This window comes from Rattus norvegicus, chromosome 4 (assembly GCF_036323735.1).
Source record: "Rattus norvegicus strain BN/NHsdMcwi chromosome 4, GRCr8, whole genome shotgun sequence".
Lineage (NCBI taxonomy): Eukaryota > Metazoa > Chordata > Mammalia > Rodentia > Muridae > Rattus > Rattus norvegicus.
In genome coordinates this window covers 30929607-30949966 of record NC_086022.1, presented here as the reverse complement: position 1 = coordinate 30949966, position 20360 = coordinate 30929607, and the positions used below count along the sequence as shown (strand labels likewise).

General features: G+C 42.1%; 1 long non-coding RNA gene across 1 annotated transcript in view; it reads left to right on the top strand.

Moving 5' to 3' along the window:
- LOC134486558 (uncharacterized) overlaps positions 1-17030 on the top strand; it is a 58263-nt gene extending 41233 nt beyond the window's left edge. The window contains exon 4 of the long non-coding RNA XR_010065758.1: positions 9168-17030. This is a non-coding gene — a long non-coding RNA (uncharacterized LOC134486558). The remainder of the gene's footprint in view (positions 1-9167) is intronic.
- Positions 17031-20360: the final 3330 nt, after the last annotated feature.

Genomic DNA, 20360 nt, shown 5'->3' with positions numbered 1-20360 from the left:
AAGGGAGAGGCAAAGATTAAAACAGAGACTGAAGGAACACCCATTCAGAGCCTGCCCCACATGTGGCCCATACATATACAGCCACCCAATTAGACAAGATGGATGAAGCAAAGAAGTGCAGACCGACAGGAGCCGGATGTAGATCGCTCCTGAGAGACACAGCCAGAATACAGCAAATACAGAGGCGAATGCCAGCAGCAAACCACTGAACTGAGAATAGGTCCCCTATTGAAGGAATCAGAGAAAGAACTGGAAGAGCTTGAAGGAGCTCGAGACCCCAAAAGTACAACAATGCCAAGCAACCAGAGCTTCCAGAGACTAAGCCACTACCTAAAGACTGTACATGGACTGACCCTGGACTCTGACTCCATAGGTAGCAATGAATATACTAGTAAGAGCACCAGTGGAAGGGGAAGCCCTGGGTCCTGCTAAGACTGAACCCCCAGTGAACTAGTCTATGGGGGGAGGGCGGCAATGGGGGGAGGGTAGGGAGGGGAACACCCATTAGGAAGGGGAGGGGGGAGGGGGATGTTTGCCCGGAAACCGGGAAAGGGAATAACACTCGAAATGTATATAAGAAATACTCAAGTTAATAAAAAAAAAAAAAAAGAAAATCTGCAGGAAATGGACAATTTCCTAGACAGATACCAGGTACTGAAATTAAATCAGGAACAGATAAATCATTTAAACAACCGCATAACTCCTAAAGAAATAGAAGCAGTCATTTTTAAGTCTCCCAACCAAAAAGAGCCCAGGTCCAGACGGGTTCAGTGCAGAATTCTATCAGACCTTCATAGAAGACCTCATACCAATACTATCCAAACTATCCCACAAAATTGAAACAGATGGATCACTACTGAATACCTTTTATGAAGCCACAATTACTCTTACACCTAAACCACACAAAGACCAACAAGAAAGAGAACTTCAGACCAATTTCCCTTATGAATATCGACGCAAAAATACTCAATAAAATTCTTGCAAACCGAATCCAAGAGCACATCAAAACAATCATCCATCATGATCATTTAGGCTTCATCCCAGGCATGCAGGAATGGTTTAATATATGGAAAACCATCAATGTAATCCACTATATAAACAAACTGTATGATAAAAACCACATGATCATTTCATTAGATGCTGAGAAAGCATTTGACAAAATTCAACACTCCTTCATGATAAAGTCCTGGAAAGAACAGGAATTCAAGGCCCATACCTAAACATAGTTAAAGCCATATACAGCAAACCAGTAGTTAACATTAAACTAAATGGAGAAAAACTTGAAGCAATCCCACTAAAATCAGGGACTAGACAAGGCTGCCCACTCTCTCCCTACTTATTTTTTTTCTATTCTTTTTTTCAGAGCTGGGGACCGAACCCAGGGCCTTGAGCTTGCTAGGCAAGCGCTCTACCACTGAGCCAAATCCCCAACCCCTCTCTCTACTTATTCAATATAGTTCTCGCAGTCCTAGCCAGAGTAATCAGACAACAAAAGAAGATCAAAGGGATACAGATTGGAAAGGAAGAAGTCAAAATATCACTATTTGCAGACGATATGATTGTATACTTAAGATATCCCAAAAGTTCCACCAGAGAACTACTAAAGCTGATAAACAATTTCAGCAAAGTGTCTGGGTATAAAATTAACTCAAATAAATCAGTAGCCTTACTCTTAAAAAAAAAGAGAAACAACCCGAGAAAGAAATTAGGGAAACGACACACTTCATAATAGTCCCAAATAATATAAAATACCTCGGTGTGACTTTAACCAAGCAAGTAAAAGATCTGTATGATAAGAACTTTAAGCCTCTGAAGAAAGAAATTGAAGAAGACCTCAGAAGATGGAAAGATCTCCCATGCTCATGAATTGGCAGGATTAATATAGTAAAAATGGCCATTTTACTGCATTCATTTAAAGCGTTCTACAGATTCAATATAATCCCCCATCAAAATTCAAACCCAATTCTTCATAGAGTTAGACAGAACAACTTCAAATTCATCTTGAATAACAAAAATCCCAGGATAGCTAAAACTGTCCTCAACAATAAAAGGACTTCCGGGGGAATCACTATCCCTGATCTCAAGCAATATTACAGAGCAAGAGTGATAAAAATGCATGGTATTGGTACAGAGACAGACAGATAGACCAGTGGAATAGAATCGAAGACCCAGAAATGAACCCACACACCTATGGTCACATGATTTTTGACAAAGGAGCCAAAACCATCCAATGGAAAAAAAGATAGCATTTTCAGAAAATGGTGCTGGTTCAAATGGAGGTCAGTATGCAGAAGAATGCAGATCGATCCATGCTTGTCACCCTGTACAAAGCTTAAGTCCAAGTGGATCAAGGACCTCCACATCAAACCAGATACACACAAACTAATAGAAGAAACTTTGGGGAAGAGCCTTGAAAACATGGGCACTGGGGAAATTTTCCTGAAGAGAACACCAATGGCTTATGCTCTAAGATCAAGAATCGACAAATGGGACCTCATAAAATTGCAAAGCTTCTGTAAGGCAAAGGACAGTGTCATTAGGACAGAAAGGCAACCAACAGAATGGGAAAAGATCTTTACCATTCCTACAACTGATAGAGGGCTTATATCCAATATATACAAAGAACTCAAGAAGTTAGACTGCAAGGAGACAAATAACCCTATTAAAATATGGGGTTCAGAGCTAAACAAAGAATTCACAGTTGAGGAATGCCGAATGGCTAAGGAACACCTAAAGAAATGTTCAACATCTTTAGTCATAAGGGAAATGCAAATCAAAACAACCCTGAGATTTCACCTCACACCAGTGAGAATGGCTAAGATCAAAAACTCAGGAAATCAGTCTGGAGGTTCCTCAGAAAATCAGAGATTGAACGACTTGAGGCCCCAGCTATACTTCTCTTGGGCATATAGCCAAAAGATGCCCCAACATATAACAAAGACACGTGCTCCACTATGTTCATAGTAGCCTTATTTATAATAGCCAGAAGCTGGAAAGAACCCAGATGCCCTTCAACAGAGGAATGGATACAGAAAATGTGGTACATTTACACAATGGAATATTACTCAGCTATCAAAAACAATGACTTGGGCTGGGGATTTAGCTCAGTGGTAGAGCGCTTACCTAGGAAGCGCAAGGCCCTGGGTTCGGTCCCCAGCTCCGAAAAAAAGAACCAAAAAAAAAAAAAAAAAAAAAAAAAAAAAAAAAAAAAACAATGACTTTATGAAATTCATAGGCAAATGGATGGAACTGGAAAATATCATCTTGAGTTAAGTAACCCAATCACAGAAAAACACACATGGTATGCACTCATTGATAAGTGGCTATTATCCCAAATGCTTGAATCACCCTAGATGCACAGAACACATGAAACTCAAGATGGATGATCAAAATGTGAATGCTTCACTCCTTTTTTAAAAGGGGAACAAGAATACCCTTGGGAGGGAATAGGGAGGTAAAGTTTAGAACAGAGGCAGAAGGAACACCCATTCAGAGCCTGTCCCACATGTGGCCCATACATATATATAGCCACCAAACTAGATAAGATGGATGAAGCAAAGAAGTGCAGGCTGACAGGAACCAGATGTAGATCTCTCGTGAGAGACACAGCCAGAATACAGTAAATACTTAGGCGAATGCCAGCAGCAAACCTCTGAACTGAGAACAGGACCCCTGTTGAAGAATCTTAGAAAGGACTGGAAGAGCTTGAAGGGGCTCGAGACACCATATGAACAACAATGCCAACCAACCAGAGCTTCCAGGGACTAAGCCACTACCTAAAGACTATACATGGACTGACCCTGGACTCTGACCTCATAGGTAGCAATGAATATCCTAGTAAGAGCACCAGTGGAAGGGGAAGCCCTGGGTCCTGCCGAGACTGAACCCCCAGTGAACGTGATTGTTGGGGGAAGGGCGGTAATGGGGGGAGGATGGGGAGGGGAAGCCCATATAGAAGGGGAGGGAGAGGGGTTAGGGGGATCTTGGCTGGGAAACCGGGAAGGGGAATAACAATCAAAATGTAAATAAGAAATACTCAAGTTAATAAAGATGGAAAAAATATAATGATGGTGATGGTGATGATGAAAACTGAGTACATTCCCTTCCCAAATGTGTCTGGACAGTACCTGATTTTTATTTTTATTTTTTGTTGTTTTTTAATAAAAAGCACAGTACTTTTCAAAAAAATAAATAAAAATTATACTGCATTCTTTTGTCAGAAACTGTTTTTGCTTCCTATGTGTGATTTAGCAAACAGGATCTTTATCATTGTTCTAGTGTAAGGTTTGATGTTCATGTGCCTCATGCACTTCGGCTGGACCATTTCTGGTTTCACGTGTGTGTGTGTGTGTGTGTGTGTGTGTGTGTGTGTGTGTGTGTGTCTGTATGTCTGTCTGTGTTGTGTTTTAATGAATTTGTTTTTATTTTTCTGTCCCTGTGTGCATTTTCCACATGTCTGAAGTTGTACATGGAGTCCAGAGTATGGTGTCAGGTTCCTCAGAGCTGGAGTGAAGGTCAGTTATGAGTCAGCCAGGTGGGTGCAGGGAACTGAGCTCAGGACCTCTGGAAGAGCAGCAAACATTCTCAGCTGCTAAGCCGGTTCTCCAGGCAGTCCCACACACTATGCTGTTTGAGTATGTGAAGATCGCTCTTTGTCCTGTCAATAGATGCTGAGCTCCTTTTTCAGCCGAGGCTTAGACACCACTCTTTTATACCCCTCTGTGTGCTCACGTGTGACAACTGCCCAAGCAATTTCTTCAGTAATCTTCCCTAACATCATCTTGGGAAACAGGGGAAACACAAACACTTCAAAATACAATACCAAAAATTTTCAGTTTGAATCATAAGTGGAAAGTTATGTCCTTTTGTCTTCTAAATATTGTCATTTTAAGATGCAGTCATTCAGTTTCAAGGCAGGGTGATGCGCACTCCCACTCACAGGAAGAAACATGGAGACACGTCTTCAGAGGAGCCTGAAATAGCACATTGTTCCCTTTCCCCCTTAGACTTGCCTTCCACACTTTGATCGTAATTCGTTTTAAAAATTGGTGCTACTACATGTTAAATGAGTTAAAAATTCAAGCTTGTTCACATAAAGACACACAATCTAGGTATTTTATTTGCAAACTGTGAGCCTGGATTAGGCAAGGTTGGAGCTGTTCTAACTTACATCCCAGTCACATGTCCCTTGCCTCTTGCTGTCTCTCCTGGCCAAGTCCATTACCTTTCCTGACATTTTTCTCCTCCTTTGGCCTCATCTCTTCTCTCTTTCCTCTCTTTACTTGTAGCCCCAAGCCACTGAAAACCTCACCTACCTCTATCTATTGTCCAATCACAGACTTTAGCCTTTTATTCAGCAATTAACTCAGGAGCAAGGTTATGTAGCACCCCTTGATGTATGTGAGAATCTTCTCATGGCAACCAGATCTTGGGGTACCAACCTTAACAAACAGCACAAGACCAACCTCCTACATCCATGAAATTGATCAACACCAGGAAGTTATTTTCATGAGCGTTTACTAGATATGTAAGATTTGGAAACATGCCAGGATGAAGTATATGTGGGCTGCCACTTGGACACCCATGTGGTTAGTGCTATGAAGAAGGGACCATGGATCCATTCCACTCCTGAAGTTCCTAAGAACTCCTGTTTGCAAGACTGATGGACGGAACGCTCAGGTCTTGCTAGATTTTGTCAGTGATTTGAGCTCATGATAACTAATATTGTTAAAATGTAATGTGTCATGTGACTTGATGTGCCTTGTAGTAAGCACCCATTGTCTCTAGTATCAAACATTGTGTGAATGCTGTCACTTGCCATAGATATTTTCCCACTGCGAGACCAGTTTAATGTCATAAAACTTCCATCAAGGATTAATATAATTAAGATTATTTTCTGTTTTATTATCAGCAAATATTTAGAAACAACATAACCTGCGAAAGCACTTCGTTACCTGGACAGCACAGTGATTTACTGTCTTGGTTTCTGGGGAATGTGGTACATCCTTATAGAGCCGAAGAGCAAATGGAGAATTTGTACCTGCTGTGCTTTTACTGAGAGACAAGACACAGAACCAGAGAGCGCAGGGAGCATCAGAGTGGCATTGTCAATGGCAGTTTTAATAAAATATTGGTATTTCATATTTTAGAGCCATTGTCACCAAAGCACAGCTTTTAACTAACCCACACACTGCCCGTGACAACCTGAAATTTATCTCACAAAGTCTTTGTTAGCTAAATGAAAGCATCTTGGAAAAAGTGTCTGTATGTCTAAAACTAATCTTGTCAACACTTATTTCCAGTGAAAATATAAACAGGCATCTTAGAAAGGGGCAGGTAAAGAAGGCAAGAGCAGGGTCACGTGATGCAGCTCTGACCAAAGCTGCCTGCCTGAAACCCATAAAACACAACCAATAATAATGAAGCAGAACCATCCCAGTCTGCATTTATTTTGAAACCACAAAATGTAAAATGTGCTTTGTATGAAACAGGAGTGCGAGAGGACAAGAGATTTCATTTGATAAAACGGTGTGACGAGCTGGAGAGCCAGCACAGCAGGTGACGTATTTGTGTAGCTCTTGCAGAGAACAGGGGTTGGTGATGTTTCTAGCACACACTGGGTGTCCCACAAGGACCTGCAACTCCAGCTTCCTGATTCAGATATCTCTGGCCACCACAGACATCTGCACTCGTGAGCCCTTGTCCCTATCACCCACATACACAGAATGGAAAATAATAAGAGAGACAATTTACAGTGTGTGGGACAGCGTTACCCATGCTCACGTGTGCATTGGATGCTGACAGCGTTACCCATGCACATGTGTACTGGATGCTGGTTTGGCTTCCGGAAGCTAAAACTCAGAATTACTTCAGGAATTTCAATGAGCACCATAAAGAAATATCTCCTGTTTATTTGAAAAGGAATATATGTTTATTTTAAACAAATTAGAACATAATACATGGGAAATAGACACAATTCACATTTTGTAACTGATAGTATCTTTTATTAAATCTTATTTTACTATCTAGATTTTATCCCTTTCCTGGTCTATGCTCTGACTGTTGCATATCCCACACCTCCTTCCCCCATCTCCACAAAGATGTCCCCAACCCCCACCCCTGAACCCTAACCCAACCAGACCTCTGTACTCCCTGGGGCCTCCAGTGTCTTGAGGGTTAGGTGCATCCTCTCTGACTGAGTCCAGACCTAGCAGTCCTCTGCTGTATATGTGTTGGGTGGGCCTCATATTAGCTGGTGTATGCTGCCTGGTTGGTAGCCTAGTGTCTGAGAGATCTTGGGGGTCCAGCTTAGTTGAGACTGCTGGTCCTCCTACAGTGTTGCCCTCCTCCTCAGATTCTTACAATTTTCCCCTAATTCAACCACCGGGTTCAGCAGCATCTGTTCATTGTGTGGGTGCACATATCTGCATCTGAGTCTTTCAACTGCTTCTTGAGTCTTTTGGAGGGCAGTCATGATAGGTCCATTTTTTGTGAGCACAGCATAGCCTAAGTAATATTGTGGGGCCTTGGGGCCTCCCTTGAGCTGGATCCCACTTTGGGCCTGTCACTGAACCTCCTTTTCCTCAGGTTTTTCTCTATTTTTGTCACACAGGCAAAATTCTGGGTCAGGTTTTTTTTGTTTTTATTTTTAAATTGGATATTTTTCATTTACATTTCAAATATTATTTCCTTTCTTGGTTTCCCACCCATAAGCACCCTATCACATCCCTCTTCCTGCTTCTTCTTTGAATGTGTTTCCCCTCCCCAACCATCCCTCCTTCCTCTCTCTCTGCCCTGACATTCCTCTACACTGGTGGGGGAGGGGGGTGTTCCAGCTTTGGCAGGACCAAGGGCTTCTCATCCCATTATTTCCCAACAAGGCCATCCTCTGCTACATACGCAGCTGGAGTCATGTGTACTCTTTGGGTAGTGGTTTAGTCCCTAGGATCTGTGGTTGGTTGGTATTCATGTTCTTATGGGGTTGCAAGTCCCTTCAGCCCTTCGGCTCCTTCAACCCTTTCTCAAACTCCTCCAATGGGGACCTGCTCTCAGTTCAATGGTTTCCTGCTAGCATTTGCCTCTGTATTTGTCATGCTCTGGCTGAGCCTCTTAAAAGACAGCTGTATCAGGCTCCTGTTAGCATGTCCTCCTTGGCTTCATCAATATTGCCTAGTTTTGGTGGCTGTGTATATATACACACATATATATATATACACATATATATATATATATATATATATATATATATATATGGGCTGGATCACCAGGTAGGGCAGGCTCTGAGTGCCCATTCCTTCAGTCTCTGCTCCAAACTTTGTCTCCATATCCCCTCCTATGAATACTTTTGTTCTGCATTTTAAAAAGGACCAAAGCATGCACTATTTGGTTCTTTGTTCTTGAGTTCCATGTGGTCTTTGGATTGTATCTTGGGTAATTTGAGATTTTGGGCTAATATCCACTTATCAATGAGTGCATACCACATGTCTTTTTTGTGATTAAGCTAACTCCTCAGGATGACATTTTCTAGTTCCATCCATTTGCCTATGAATTTCATGAAGTCATTGTTTTGATAGCTGAGTGTGCATATGTACTACATTTTCTGTATCCATTCTTTGTTGAAGGGCATCTGGGTTCTTTCCAGCTTCTGGCTATTATAAATAAGGCTGCTATGAACACAGTGGAGCATGTGTCTTTGTTGTATGTTGGGGCATCTTTTGGGTATATGCCCAGGTGTGGTATAGCTGGGTCCTCAGATAGTACTATGTCCAATTTCTGAGGAATCCCTAGACTGATTTCCAGAGTGGTTTTATCAGCTTGCAATCCCACCAACATTGGAGGAGTGTCCCTCTTTCTTCACATCCTCGCCAGCATCTGTTGTCAACTGAGTTTTGATCTTAGCCATTCTGACTGGTGTGAGGTGGAATCTCAGGGTTGTTGTGATCTGCATTTCCCTGATGACTATGGATGTTGAGTATTGGTTTAGGTGCTGCTCAGCCATTCAATACTCTAGTTATCTTATAAATCTTACAAAACTGCTATATTTAAGATAATTATAACTGACATGGTGATGTTTGAGACATAAAAGAGGATTTAGATTATAGGACATTGATTAATTATTAAAGGATAAACCAATATATCAAATTGTCCCTATATTTGACAACCCTAAGGTTATGGTCTCTAAACACTGATGAAATTAACTAAGAGGAAGAATATTCATCCAAAAAATGCTGTGGCTGTTGGTCAGCGGGCACTCCTGAGAAAGCAACTCATTCTTCAAGATGCTGTCTTCCTGGAATGTGTCCAATTCCAGCTCTCTTGCAGCTTCTGAGACCTGGGAGAGGAAGGCAGGTATTTAGACACTGATTTGGTGGGGACATGCATGCCAGCTGTCAGATTGCTGACTCCTACAACCTCAGGTGTATTGGACAGTCAACATTGACCTTTAGCTCAAATCATGGCTGCTAACACTAGAGGCAGGGGAAGATATCCACCAACCCTCACAGAAACATGGGCTGACAAGCTGCTACTCAGACTTCCTCCGGTGCTAATGAAAGAACAGGGCAAGGGGAAAATACCTCATTGGGTTGCAGGAAGAAAGAAGAAGGCCACATGCCACCCAGGCCAAAGACACAAACAAGTACACAGTTGACATTTGCTCTTGGTTCTTACCCCTGGATGGTGCTTCCAACTTAGGAGGACATATGGTACCTGCATTACCTTTGTCCCAGGCCCTAGAACTTGTTCAAAGCTCTGCATTGCATCCAGTCTATCGAAAGGGCATGCAGTAATGGAACGTGTTATTCATCTTTCACCATTACTGGACTGCAGTTCAAAAAGAGTAGCAAGGGATACTTGCCAAGTATTCAGTGTCTCACAGGTAATATCCCAGAACATATGTGCATAGACAGAGCAATGAGAAACTACATCACATGAGGTGGTTGGCTGGTTGGGAGTGTAAATTAGAAAGGTGGTAAGGGAAAGCAAATATGTATCACACTGGCCAATGGTATCAGACAATGTTAATATGACTCCACTGCTTGCCCCTCCGGAATTTGTTGGGTCTGGAGGTTGCTGGTCTTCTCCTGTTTGTCGTTATTTTCAAGGTTCAAGTCCAGCAGGTATTTCTGTAGAACTGCACAATCAAGCTGTATCACATTGCTCTCCTGCTTCAATGTGACCAACTTCTTCTTCAAGAGACTCTTCTCCATCTGGATTCGGCTGTGCAGGTTGCTGGAAACACACTCTGCATGGTAAGATCCTGTAGTTTCTTCCAACCATTCCAACTACCAAGACTCACTAATGTCACCAGGACCCAGATACTCATAAAGACTATATAGAATACATATAGCTACATATAAGGCTGCTGCACAAATAGCAAATAGCCAATTCGGGGAAGAATATGTTGTTCCTGCAGCTCAAACTCCAATAAGGGTATATGTCTCTTCAAGAGAATAAGGATCTACATCTATCCATGATATACCAATGCATGGGGCAACGTCTATTAGTAGTGGGCAAATACCCTCAATGTAGGTCAGTAGAACCAAGGGGAGGTCATGCTAACCATGTGGTCCATCACAATCTGGTCTGTAAAACCAGACCTGAGCCCAGGGGTCCATGTCAACCTAATAACCCCCTCGTGACCTGTATCACCACTGTTTTATGTAAAGCTTTCTGAAGTTGCCTAGACAATGCTGGGATGAGGAAGAATCTATTATGCAACTGTCAACTGAGGCCAAAAGTCCCAAAACACAGTGATGATTGAACAGGAGAAGAGATGCAACAGAGCTGCAGACTGTCCAATCCAGAACAAAAAAGACAGAAGTGGCCATTCCACAACTGATGTCCTCCTTTCTGACCAGTACTTACCAATAGAAGTTAATTTCCTTCTTGAGCTCCTGGAAACTTGGAGGGATCTCAGTGTTCTCCAACTGTAAGTTGTGTAGTAATGACATGACCTCCTTCTCCTTTATCTTCAAATTTTCATAAAATGGGTTTGGCCTAAAGTGGGGCCTGGACACAGGAAGATAAATCTCAATGAACAGGGGCTCTTAGGAATCCATGAACATAGCATGGGCACTGTACTATCTCAGCCCTGGAAGGAAACTTTCTGAATTCAACAGAATGAGATCTTCTTCAGCTTTGGAAACTTGTTATTCTGGGCCCAGGACACCAGAAGCTGGGAATCCAGATGGTGGTTGCCCTGGATCCCTTTGTTCACTCAGGAGGGCTGGATGGGCAGTCAAACACGGTATGCTCTCATGAGCATAAGCCACAGCTCTTTGTCCTCCAGAAACCTGGGCTTTCATGTTTCCTATTTTTAAAACAGGAATTCTACATCCTGAATAATTAACACTGTAGAGACAGACATTATACATAATTCTGGAAATGGACCAGATATCACCACAGCTTTATCATCTGCCAGAGCTTTACCAGTGTACAGTCAAATGTGGCCATAAAGGAAAAGAACTGTGCTGTTTAAAGAGGAGTTCCCAGGAGTACTGGAACTAGGCACTCAGCACTTAAACGTACAGTCAGCTGTCAATGACTGTTTTAAGCCAGCTGTTGTAAAAAGCCATCACTGTGTCAAGAGCTCCATGGGGTCCATGGTAGGAGGAGTATGCTTCACTGTTTCCAATTGATGATCTTTCCAAGGCTGAACTCAAGAGCCAGATGACAGAAAGAAAGGCTGCTTTCAGTGCATGATACAGCCAATGCCTCAGGAACTCACACTGCTGTGGTTGTGGGCACAAAACTAGGGCTGTCAATAACCAGTTATGGATATGGAAAGGCCTCAAGTGGTTATACCCCTTCCTAAGGAATTGTAGGCTGTTCCTGGCTGTTAGGGGAGGAACACTGTCTTCAATTGTGAGCCCGCCAGCCTTCAGTGCATAGCTAAACATTCATGGTCATCCAGAGAGCCCTGGTTAAACTCAATGCTTCACAAATAAAAACAAAAAATTTGGAAGCAGGAAAGGGATTTGTAGAGAGATTTGGGGAGGTGTCAGCATGTCTGGGGAAAATAAGGAAAGGTAAAGAAAATCAGGGATCATTATATGCATTGTGAAATTGTCAAAGGATACATTTTATTATTTAAAAAAGTAACCACTACATTTGTATATCCCAAAACAAGAAGAAAACCTAAAGTAAGCAGAGTACAAAAATATAGTATACATAATAAAAAATCAAAATATTTATATCAGTATGGAAAACATAAGTACTTTACTGGAAACAGTTGGGAAATGGCAGTATAATTCCCTCATGAAATATTTGACCAATAGTCACAAGATTGATGATAATTACCTAATGAAGCTTTTTCAAAGAAATGAAATTATCTTGCAATACATTGTCACCAGTAAGATTAGCAAAGATTATGAATCCTTGATAAGGATTCATGACCTATAAACTCTGGTCAAAAACTGAAATCAAAATGTCCTTTTCTAAGGATCTTTGAGCAATGTGCATGAGATTACTTATAAAAAGTTTTTTTGTAAACAAGGAAATCCACCTCTAGCATTTCTGAGGAATATTCAAAACCTTCGAGGACCTCACTGCAGGATTAAGTCACCAATTGAAAGTATTTTTCTATTTAGGGAAAACAGAAAATTTGATCTTAGTGTGATTGCATTTAGTCTGACAGTCCATTTAGGTACGCTGGATAGCTTTTGACACTGAAGAGAAAGGGGCTGACTGCGTAGGCTAGCTGTGACCTAACGGAGTGGAGAGGTTATAAAACACTATTCTGTAGGACAAGCACTCCTAAAATAAGATAGCACACACCCAAGAATCCTAATAAGACATTTTAAAGTATATTAAATCCTATTTGCATGGAAATTCTTATCTTTCCTTCCCCTAAAAGTATTCTAAGAGTTGTGACAAAAGTCACACAGAGAGAAGGGGGACATGAACCCACAGCCCAGCCACTGGAAGAGCCGAGGGTAAAAATAACCACGGACAGAGGCTCTGATGCGTTGTGTTGCTGACTGCTTCTTTGCTGTTCTGTGGGGATTCACCAAGCAGAAGGCTTTATCAATGTGAGATTATACTGGAGGTGTGAGGAGATGTCTGGGCAGTAGAGCCAGCCCCCTAGATTCAGGTGGAAACCCGTGAGGATTCAGCATGTTCTCACACAGGAGCGAGGGGGTTAAGAAGCTGATAGAAGCGTGAGTTGAAATGCAGAAAGTCTATGATGAAGGCCAGCAGCATACGATGGGAAGAGACCTGTACCGTGTCTGCTGCGGGATGAATGACCTAGTCCCAGTGTAGCATTTAGTTGTTTAAGAAAACAAAAAACAAAACAAACAAACAAAAAAATGCGCTAAATCTGGTTATGCTTCGGCATCGGTGATCTCTGTCTGTTCCTAGCCAGGTGCAATGGACTAAGACCATCACAGCAGTCCACATGTTTGTCCTAGCCAACGCCCTACACTGGCTCTGTCTCTCCAGAGCTCCCAAATCTCTTTTTGCCAGCCCACCATCTCACGTTCTCGCCATCCCACACTCCACTGTGGTTAACTCTCCCCTGGAAGTCAGTTCTTTTCCCAATCTTCCTGTTCCAAAGCATGGCCAAATTCCACCCTGGCTATGTTCTTTCCATCCTGCCCACCTGAGCCACAACGAATGGAAAACACCAGACAATTTTAGTTTAAAATCAACAGATGGTACAACCGCTGGGTGTGGAAGCGCTTGTCCTAAACTCATCAACTATTCTCTGTAGGAAATTCTTCCGGTGGTGAGAGCTGCCAGTGAGTCACAAAATTCGCCAGCCTACGTCATGCACCGCTGTGGCTCTCCACCTCCCCGCAAAGAAGGGCTGTACCTTCCTCCCATGTCCGCTCTTCCTCTCTTGTATCCAGAAAGCCTGCCTCCTCCACTTTGCCTAGCGATGGCCTTCTTGTCGTCTTTATTAGCCAATCAAATGATTAGGGGGAATTCCCTTACAGCCCAGGAACTAGGTAGAAAGTATAATAAATCCTAGTCCTGGCCTTCACAGGAAAGCCAGAGCTTCTTTCCATTCGATGCTCAAGAAAAGCCTCAACCAAAGGTCAGCGAGGGCGATATAACACAGACCTGCCACTCAGAGGTCAGCGAGGGCAGTGTAACACAGACCTGCCACTCAAACTGGGAACTAAGAAGAAAGACACATGCAGGTGTTTGCAGAGCCATAGAGTTCATGGGGAGTGAAGGGAGATTTTCTGCAACATACCCCACTGAGAACAGAACGTGTAATTCTGTGACTGTTCTGCATATTGTTATCCAGCATCCGATAGCATGGAGTATCTTGCTTCAGAAAAGTGCAGGTAGACTAACAGCCTAATAGGGAGACTTGTGCAGCCACCATCTGCCATGTAAATGTTTTCTGCTCTGATGTAAAGGTATCCTGGGACTTGGAAGCCCAGGAACCACACAGCTCTGAGAGGAAGCCTCCTCAGCAGAGGCATTGCAGCTCCCTCCTAGCTGAGCTGAGGAGCTCAGGATCCTCATCCCTGCTCCAATTGTCTTCTCTTCATTGCTTCTTGACTTCTTCCAATGAGAGAGTCACAGCAGGCAGCGAATCTCATTAAAAAGATTGATTGGAGGGTCCAGGGTGTGGAGGGTTGAATCTAGGGATGACTGCTTCTGCTCCGGAAGTGGGCGGCAGGGAATTGGACAAGGGACAATTGGACAAAGGGCAAAGATTTCTTAGGGGGCAGAGCTCCTCAGGGCAGAGATTTCCAGATTAAGGGTTGATGGGAATTCGAGTCCTTAGCTTGGGGGAGCAGAGGAGACTCAGGAATTGGCAGGTTTTCCTGCTCAGGGAGTGGCGGGTGTTGTGGGAAACTCAAGGATGGTGGGTTTTGTGGGAAGGTCAGATTGGTGGACTTTCCTGACCAGGGATTGGTGGATTTTTTTACCCATCTTCCCTGCATTGGACCAATTGTGATATGCATACGGGCGACACATAAGTGTGACAGCATCTATGTGGAGGTCTCAGAACAACTCTGGGGAGACAGTTATTTCCTTCCACAGTGGATCTGGAATTATACTCAGAATGTTAGTTGTGTGCAACAAGCATTTCTTTCTCCCTGCCCAACCTTCCCCTTAGCTCAAAGAGACATTTTATTAATGTTTTGTTCAGTTACATATAAACAAATTTTATTATTGTTGTTAAGTTTTTAATTTAATTATTTCAACATATCATTAGCATACAAATAATGTTCTCATACTATAGCTTTAAAATATATTCTGTGCTTTATATTTACAGTAGATCTCAATGGAAGCGATACTTTTTTATGGTAAAAGTAAAATGTTCTATTAAACCTGTAAATTTCTTTGGGGCAGAAAAAATATAACATACTGCACCATTTTCACTTAAAATGATTGAAAGCTTGAAATCATTACAATTTCAAATCCTCGGTTGCATAGCCACATCTCAAGTACTCAGAAGACACCAGTGGCACATGTCTACCCTCTTAGATGGCACGAGTCCTGTCTGACCTGTACCGCAGGCACAGTTCATGCTTGCTGGAGTGCGATTGCACAGCCTGCCTGAGCTCCACACGTGATGCCGCTGCGTTCACAACTTTGCTCTGAATTATTAGTATACAATTCAGTGGGCAGGAGACTCGAGGAAAGATTGGGGTGAAAGAACTTGAGACCAAGCCATAAGAAAAACTGAGATGCCCTTCTCAAAACCTGACTCTGAGAAGGCAGACTTACCAAGGCCACGGCAGCTCTGGAAGTTTTCTCCTGTGATGATCGGCATCACCTGCAGAATTGCCCGTCACTACTTTTCCCACACAACTGCTGGTCATAAACCTGTCCCATCTCTTCTGAAGTTCGACAAGCACCAGCGTCCTGTGCTGTGGACGTTCCTGCCTGAGTCTTGACTCTCAGCTTGTTGGGAGGCACCCCCATCCGTGTTGTCATGGCTACTCTGAAGCCTGAACTTCAGCTTGAACCCACGCTGCCCGTACTTCACCCTCCCACCTTTACCTATGAGCCTCTGCCTCTGAGCTTCCAGTGTTTGTCTCTGAACTTTTGGTGCCCAGACCAGGCTGCTCCTTGACTCCAAACCCCGCCTGTGTTGGTGCTCGCCTGGATGTCTCGGCACGTGGAGCATGCACCTCCTGATTTTGTTTCTAACGACCTCCATCTCCTGGTACCTACCTGTTACTGCCTTAGTTCACAGTAACTTCTGAAGAAAGGGGTTATTTTATAACTCTCAGTTCATACTCCATCACTGATGTCAGGACAGGAACTCAAGGCAGGAACCTGAAGCCAAGAACTGAAGCAAAAATCATGGAGGAACACTTGTACAGTCTTTCTTACACGACTCAGGGCCACTTGTCCAGGAGTGGCACCACCCACGGTGGGCTGGGCCCTCACACATCAATCATTAACAAAGAAAAGGCTCTTTATACATACCTAGAGGCCAATCTTATAGAAGCATTTTCTCAATTGAGAGTATCTCTTCTCAAATGATTCCAGCACGTGTCTGCAGGATGATCATCTGCCGCACAGAGGTGCCCGCCTGGAGAATGGAGGCACAGAATGTGTGAGGGTCTGAATCCTGCCAGTGATCCTGTGCATGACTCCAGAACATGCTCTCTAACAATTCAGATGAGACCTCAGCTCCTGTCCACGGCATACAGCCCTATAAACCCACTGCTTTAAAGCAGAGGCCTCTAGGTGAGCTGTATACAAATGTATATCTTAAGGGGACAATTTTGGGCTGCTAAATTCTGTAGTTAGTTTGCTGAGAAGAAATAAATAACTAATGCAATATGGGATCCTATGTTTGTGTATAGAAAACTCGCATAAAGTGTCTTATCAGAAATGTATTAGACCTGAACATTTTAAATGATTATAAGCTATTACAAACAAAATGTTCACAAGGCAGTTGGTGACAACAGACTTGGAGCCTCTGTGAGAAAGAATGGTGAGTCTTCAGAATCAAAGTGTAAAGCAGTGTAGACCCGACTGTGTCTAAGGCTTTGTCAGGGGATAAGGGAATGACTCACCTCTTCCCTTGCTAGGCTCAGTGGAGAGTGGAGAGGGCATCAGAAGCCCTTGGAAAGGTTATAAACTACTCTTTATACTGTTTATACTGTTACTCCAAACTGTGAGGTACTATAATCGTTTCCCTTTGAGTTTCTGTTAGGCAGGCTTCCTTCAATCCCTCCCTCCCTCCCTCCCTCCCTCCCTCCCTCCCTCCTTCCTTCCTTCCTTTCTTACTTCTTTTCTTTTTCCTTCTTTATGCTTCTTTTGCTTTGATCTCTTCAATTTCTTCTCTTTGATCTTCTCAGTGGACTAGGCCAGTTTACATCTCTCAGTTCACCTCTTGACTTCCACCTTTATATTTGGCCTCTTCCTATTTACAAGTTTCCCCTGTTAGGCCAAGCTATTCCTCCTCCTTTCTCACAGCCAGGCTTTGGCAATAGATTAAAGGAGAGCATCTTTGCATAACATTGTGAACAGATTCTTCTCTTCCTGGAATTTATAGGGCTTGAATGGCAAAACCGTTAGACCACTTGGAACTTATTTTGACTCTACCATGAACTAGATCTAATGATTTATTTCCCCAGAGTGTTCCAATCATAGACACTATTGTTTAAATCTCTCTTTCACTTTAAATGTTCTGTTATGTACATTGAACACATTAAATACCCACACAAAAGGGTTTTAGGCTTGCTATTCTACTCAGAGTTTACCCTCTTCATCTGAAAATATGTCACGGTCTTGCTGTAGACATTTATTGGTAACTTTTAATGTAATTCCTTTATTATTATAATCATTTTATTTCCTCTATACTTTCTATGTTATTTTACATTGGTCATTTTCAAGAAAAGCAATTTGGTCTGATTTTTAAGATAAAAATAAGGTACAGTTACTTTGAAATTAGATTAAATTTAACTTTGGGGACCAAATGCACAATTGTTTATGTTTCTATTCAAGAGCAAAAAAATATTAGAAATTGGGTTGACTGCACAAAAATCAATTCAAAACACGTCAAAGACCTTTGTGTGAGACCTGACACTTTGAAACTGCTAAAGAAAAGCACAGGTAAAACACCTCCAGTCATAGGCAAAGCCAGGGGCTTTCAGAGCTGGACTCCAGTAGCACAAGCAATAATTCTCAAACTTGATAAACGTGGTTACATGAAATTATGAAGCTTCTACACAGCAAATGAAAATCATGAGAGTAAGGGATAGTCTGCAAAATGGGGAACGAAGGTGTGTCTCTGTCAACTGCACAAAGGTCAGAGGTTTAGCCCAGAAGATGCAGTAAAGGAACTGCAAGAATGAAACATCAGAAATCCAAATCATCCAAATGAGTAAGTGGGCTAATGACCTGGATAGACAGGTCACAAAGGAAGAAATACAGAAGGTCAATAAATATGGCAAAATATAGTCATCATCCTTAGCCACAATTAAAACTGCTGAAATTTCACATCTCCCCTGACCCATAGGGAATAGCTATCATAAAGAAAAACTGGCAACAGATGCTTGCAAAGATGTGGAAGAAACAGTACATTTACTTTCTGCTGATGGGACTATAAGTATATGTAGTCACTTGGGAAATCACTATGGAGTTTGCTCAAATGCTGAAATCCTATCATGTGCCTCAGCTATATGACTCTTAATTGTGAAGAACACTTAGTCAACAGACCACAGAGATACTATGTCCATATTTGTTACTATTCTAGTCTCAATAACTAAGAACTGGAATCAGTCTAGATGTCCATCAACCAAGGAATGGATAAAGAAAAGCTACAGGCAACATAATGTAATTACATTCTGCTGTAAAGAAAAATGAAATTATGACATGTACAGAAAATGGACACAGCTAGAAATCATTGTATTAAACAAAATATGCCAGACTCAGAAAGAATATTGTTGCATGCTTTCTCACCTGTGCAGAACTTAAAATTGTGTGGATGTGATGTGGTGTGTGTGTGTGTGTGTGTGTGTGTGTGTGTGTGTGTGTCTACAAATGTGTTTGTAGATCATGAAATTATCAAGGGATCAGAGATGGGAAGAAGAGATCTTAAAGAAGGGTGGAATTGGGATAGTAATACATTTCATGTAAGAGATGCAGAAAGAAGGACTAAATATGGGGAGAAAAGTGTAGTGGAGGGAAAGGAGTACCATGGGAGGGAGTGGGGGAACAGTCGAGAACAAAGTGTAGTATCACACAGTTATGAAGATAACAACTGAATTCTCTGTTTTTCAACCTAAAAGAGAACTGAGGAGGATGAAAGAAAAAAAGCGAAGAGGGCAGGGAGAGAGAGGAAAAGAAATTGGGATGAGACATTGGTGGACAAGAATTTAATCCTTGAGACTGGCATGGTGGCTAAACGGGGAGAGGCACTTGCTGTGAAACCTGACAACCCCAGTGAGATCCCACACAGAATCTGACAGAAGACTTGCACATGAAAAGAAAAAATAAATTCCTGGAAATTTTTCTCTGAGCTCCACACATATGCCATGGAGCATACGCACGCACGCACAGGCTCATATGCCCTTAATTTTTTTTTTTACTGGAAAGGAAACAAGACTTTTAATATTTATAGAAAATAAAAGCAATGAAACTAATATGCATTTGAATCAATACAATTATACAAAGAGTATATGGAATTAGCAATACAACATTAAGAAATTCTTTCCTTAAGGACTGAAGGAGCTGAAAGGGTTTGCAACCCCATAGGAAGAACAACAATATCAACCAACCAGACCCCACAAAACTCCCAGGGACTAAAACATCAACCAAAGAGTACACATGGAGGGACCCATGTCTCCAGCTACATATGTACCAGAGGATGGCCTTGTCTGGAATCAATGGGAGGAGAGGCCCTTAGTCCTGTGAAGGTTCAATGTCCCAGTGTAGGGGAATGCCAGGGCAGTGAAGTGGGAGTGGGTGGATGGGTCAGAGAGCACCCTCATAGAAGCAGGGTGAGGGGGGCTGGGATAAGGAGTTTTTCACAGGGGAAACCGGGAAAAGGAATAACATTTGAAATGTATATAAATAAAATATCCAATTAAAAAAATAAAAAGAACAAAAAAGAAATTCTTTCCTTCACCCACAATCAATTAAAATAAGAATAAATCAATGAAAGAAATTAAGTAAAATATTATAAAATGTAAAATAAACTGAAAATGGGGAAGAGTTACAAAATAATCCTCAATTCTGAGATTAGAAGATGATGAATCAAAAAGAGTTAAATGAGGACGCTAAGTGAGATATTTGTACTATCTTTTCTAAGGATCAGGGAACACAGTGAGGAATGGGCTAAAGAGAATGTAAAAGCTGGAAGAGAGGAAGAAAGTTTACAAAACATCAACTTCTGCTCCATACACTGCTATTAAAGTCACAGATGCTTA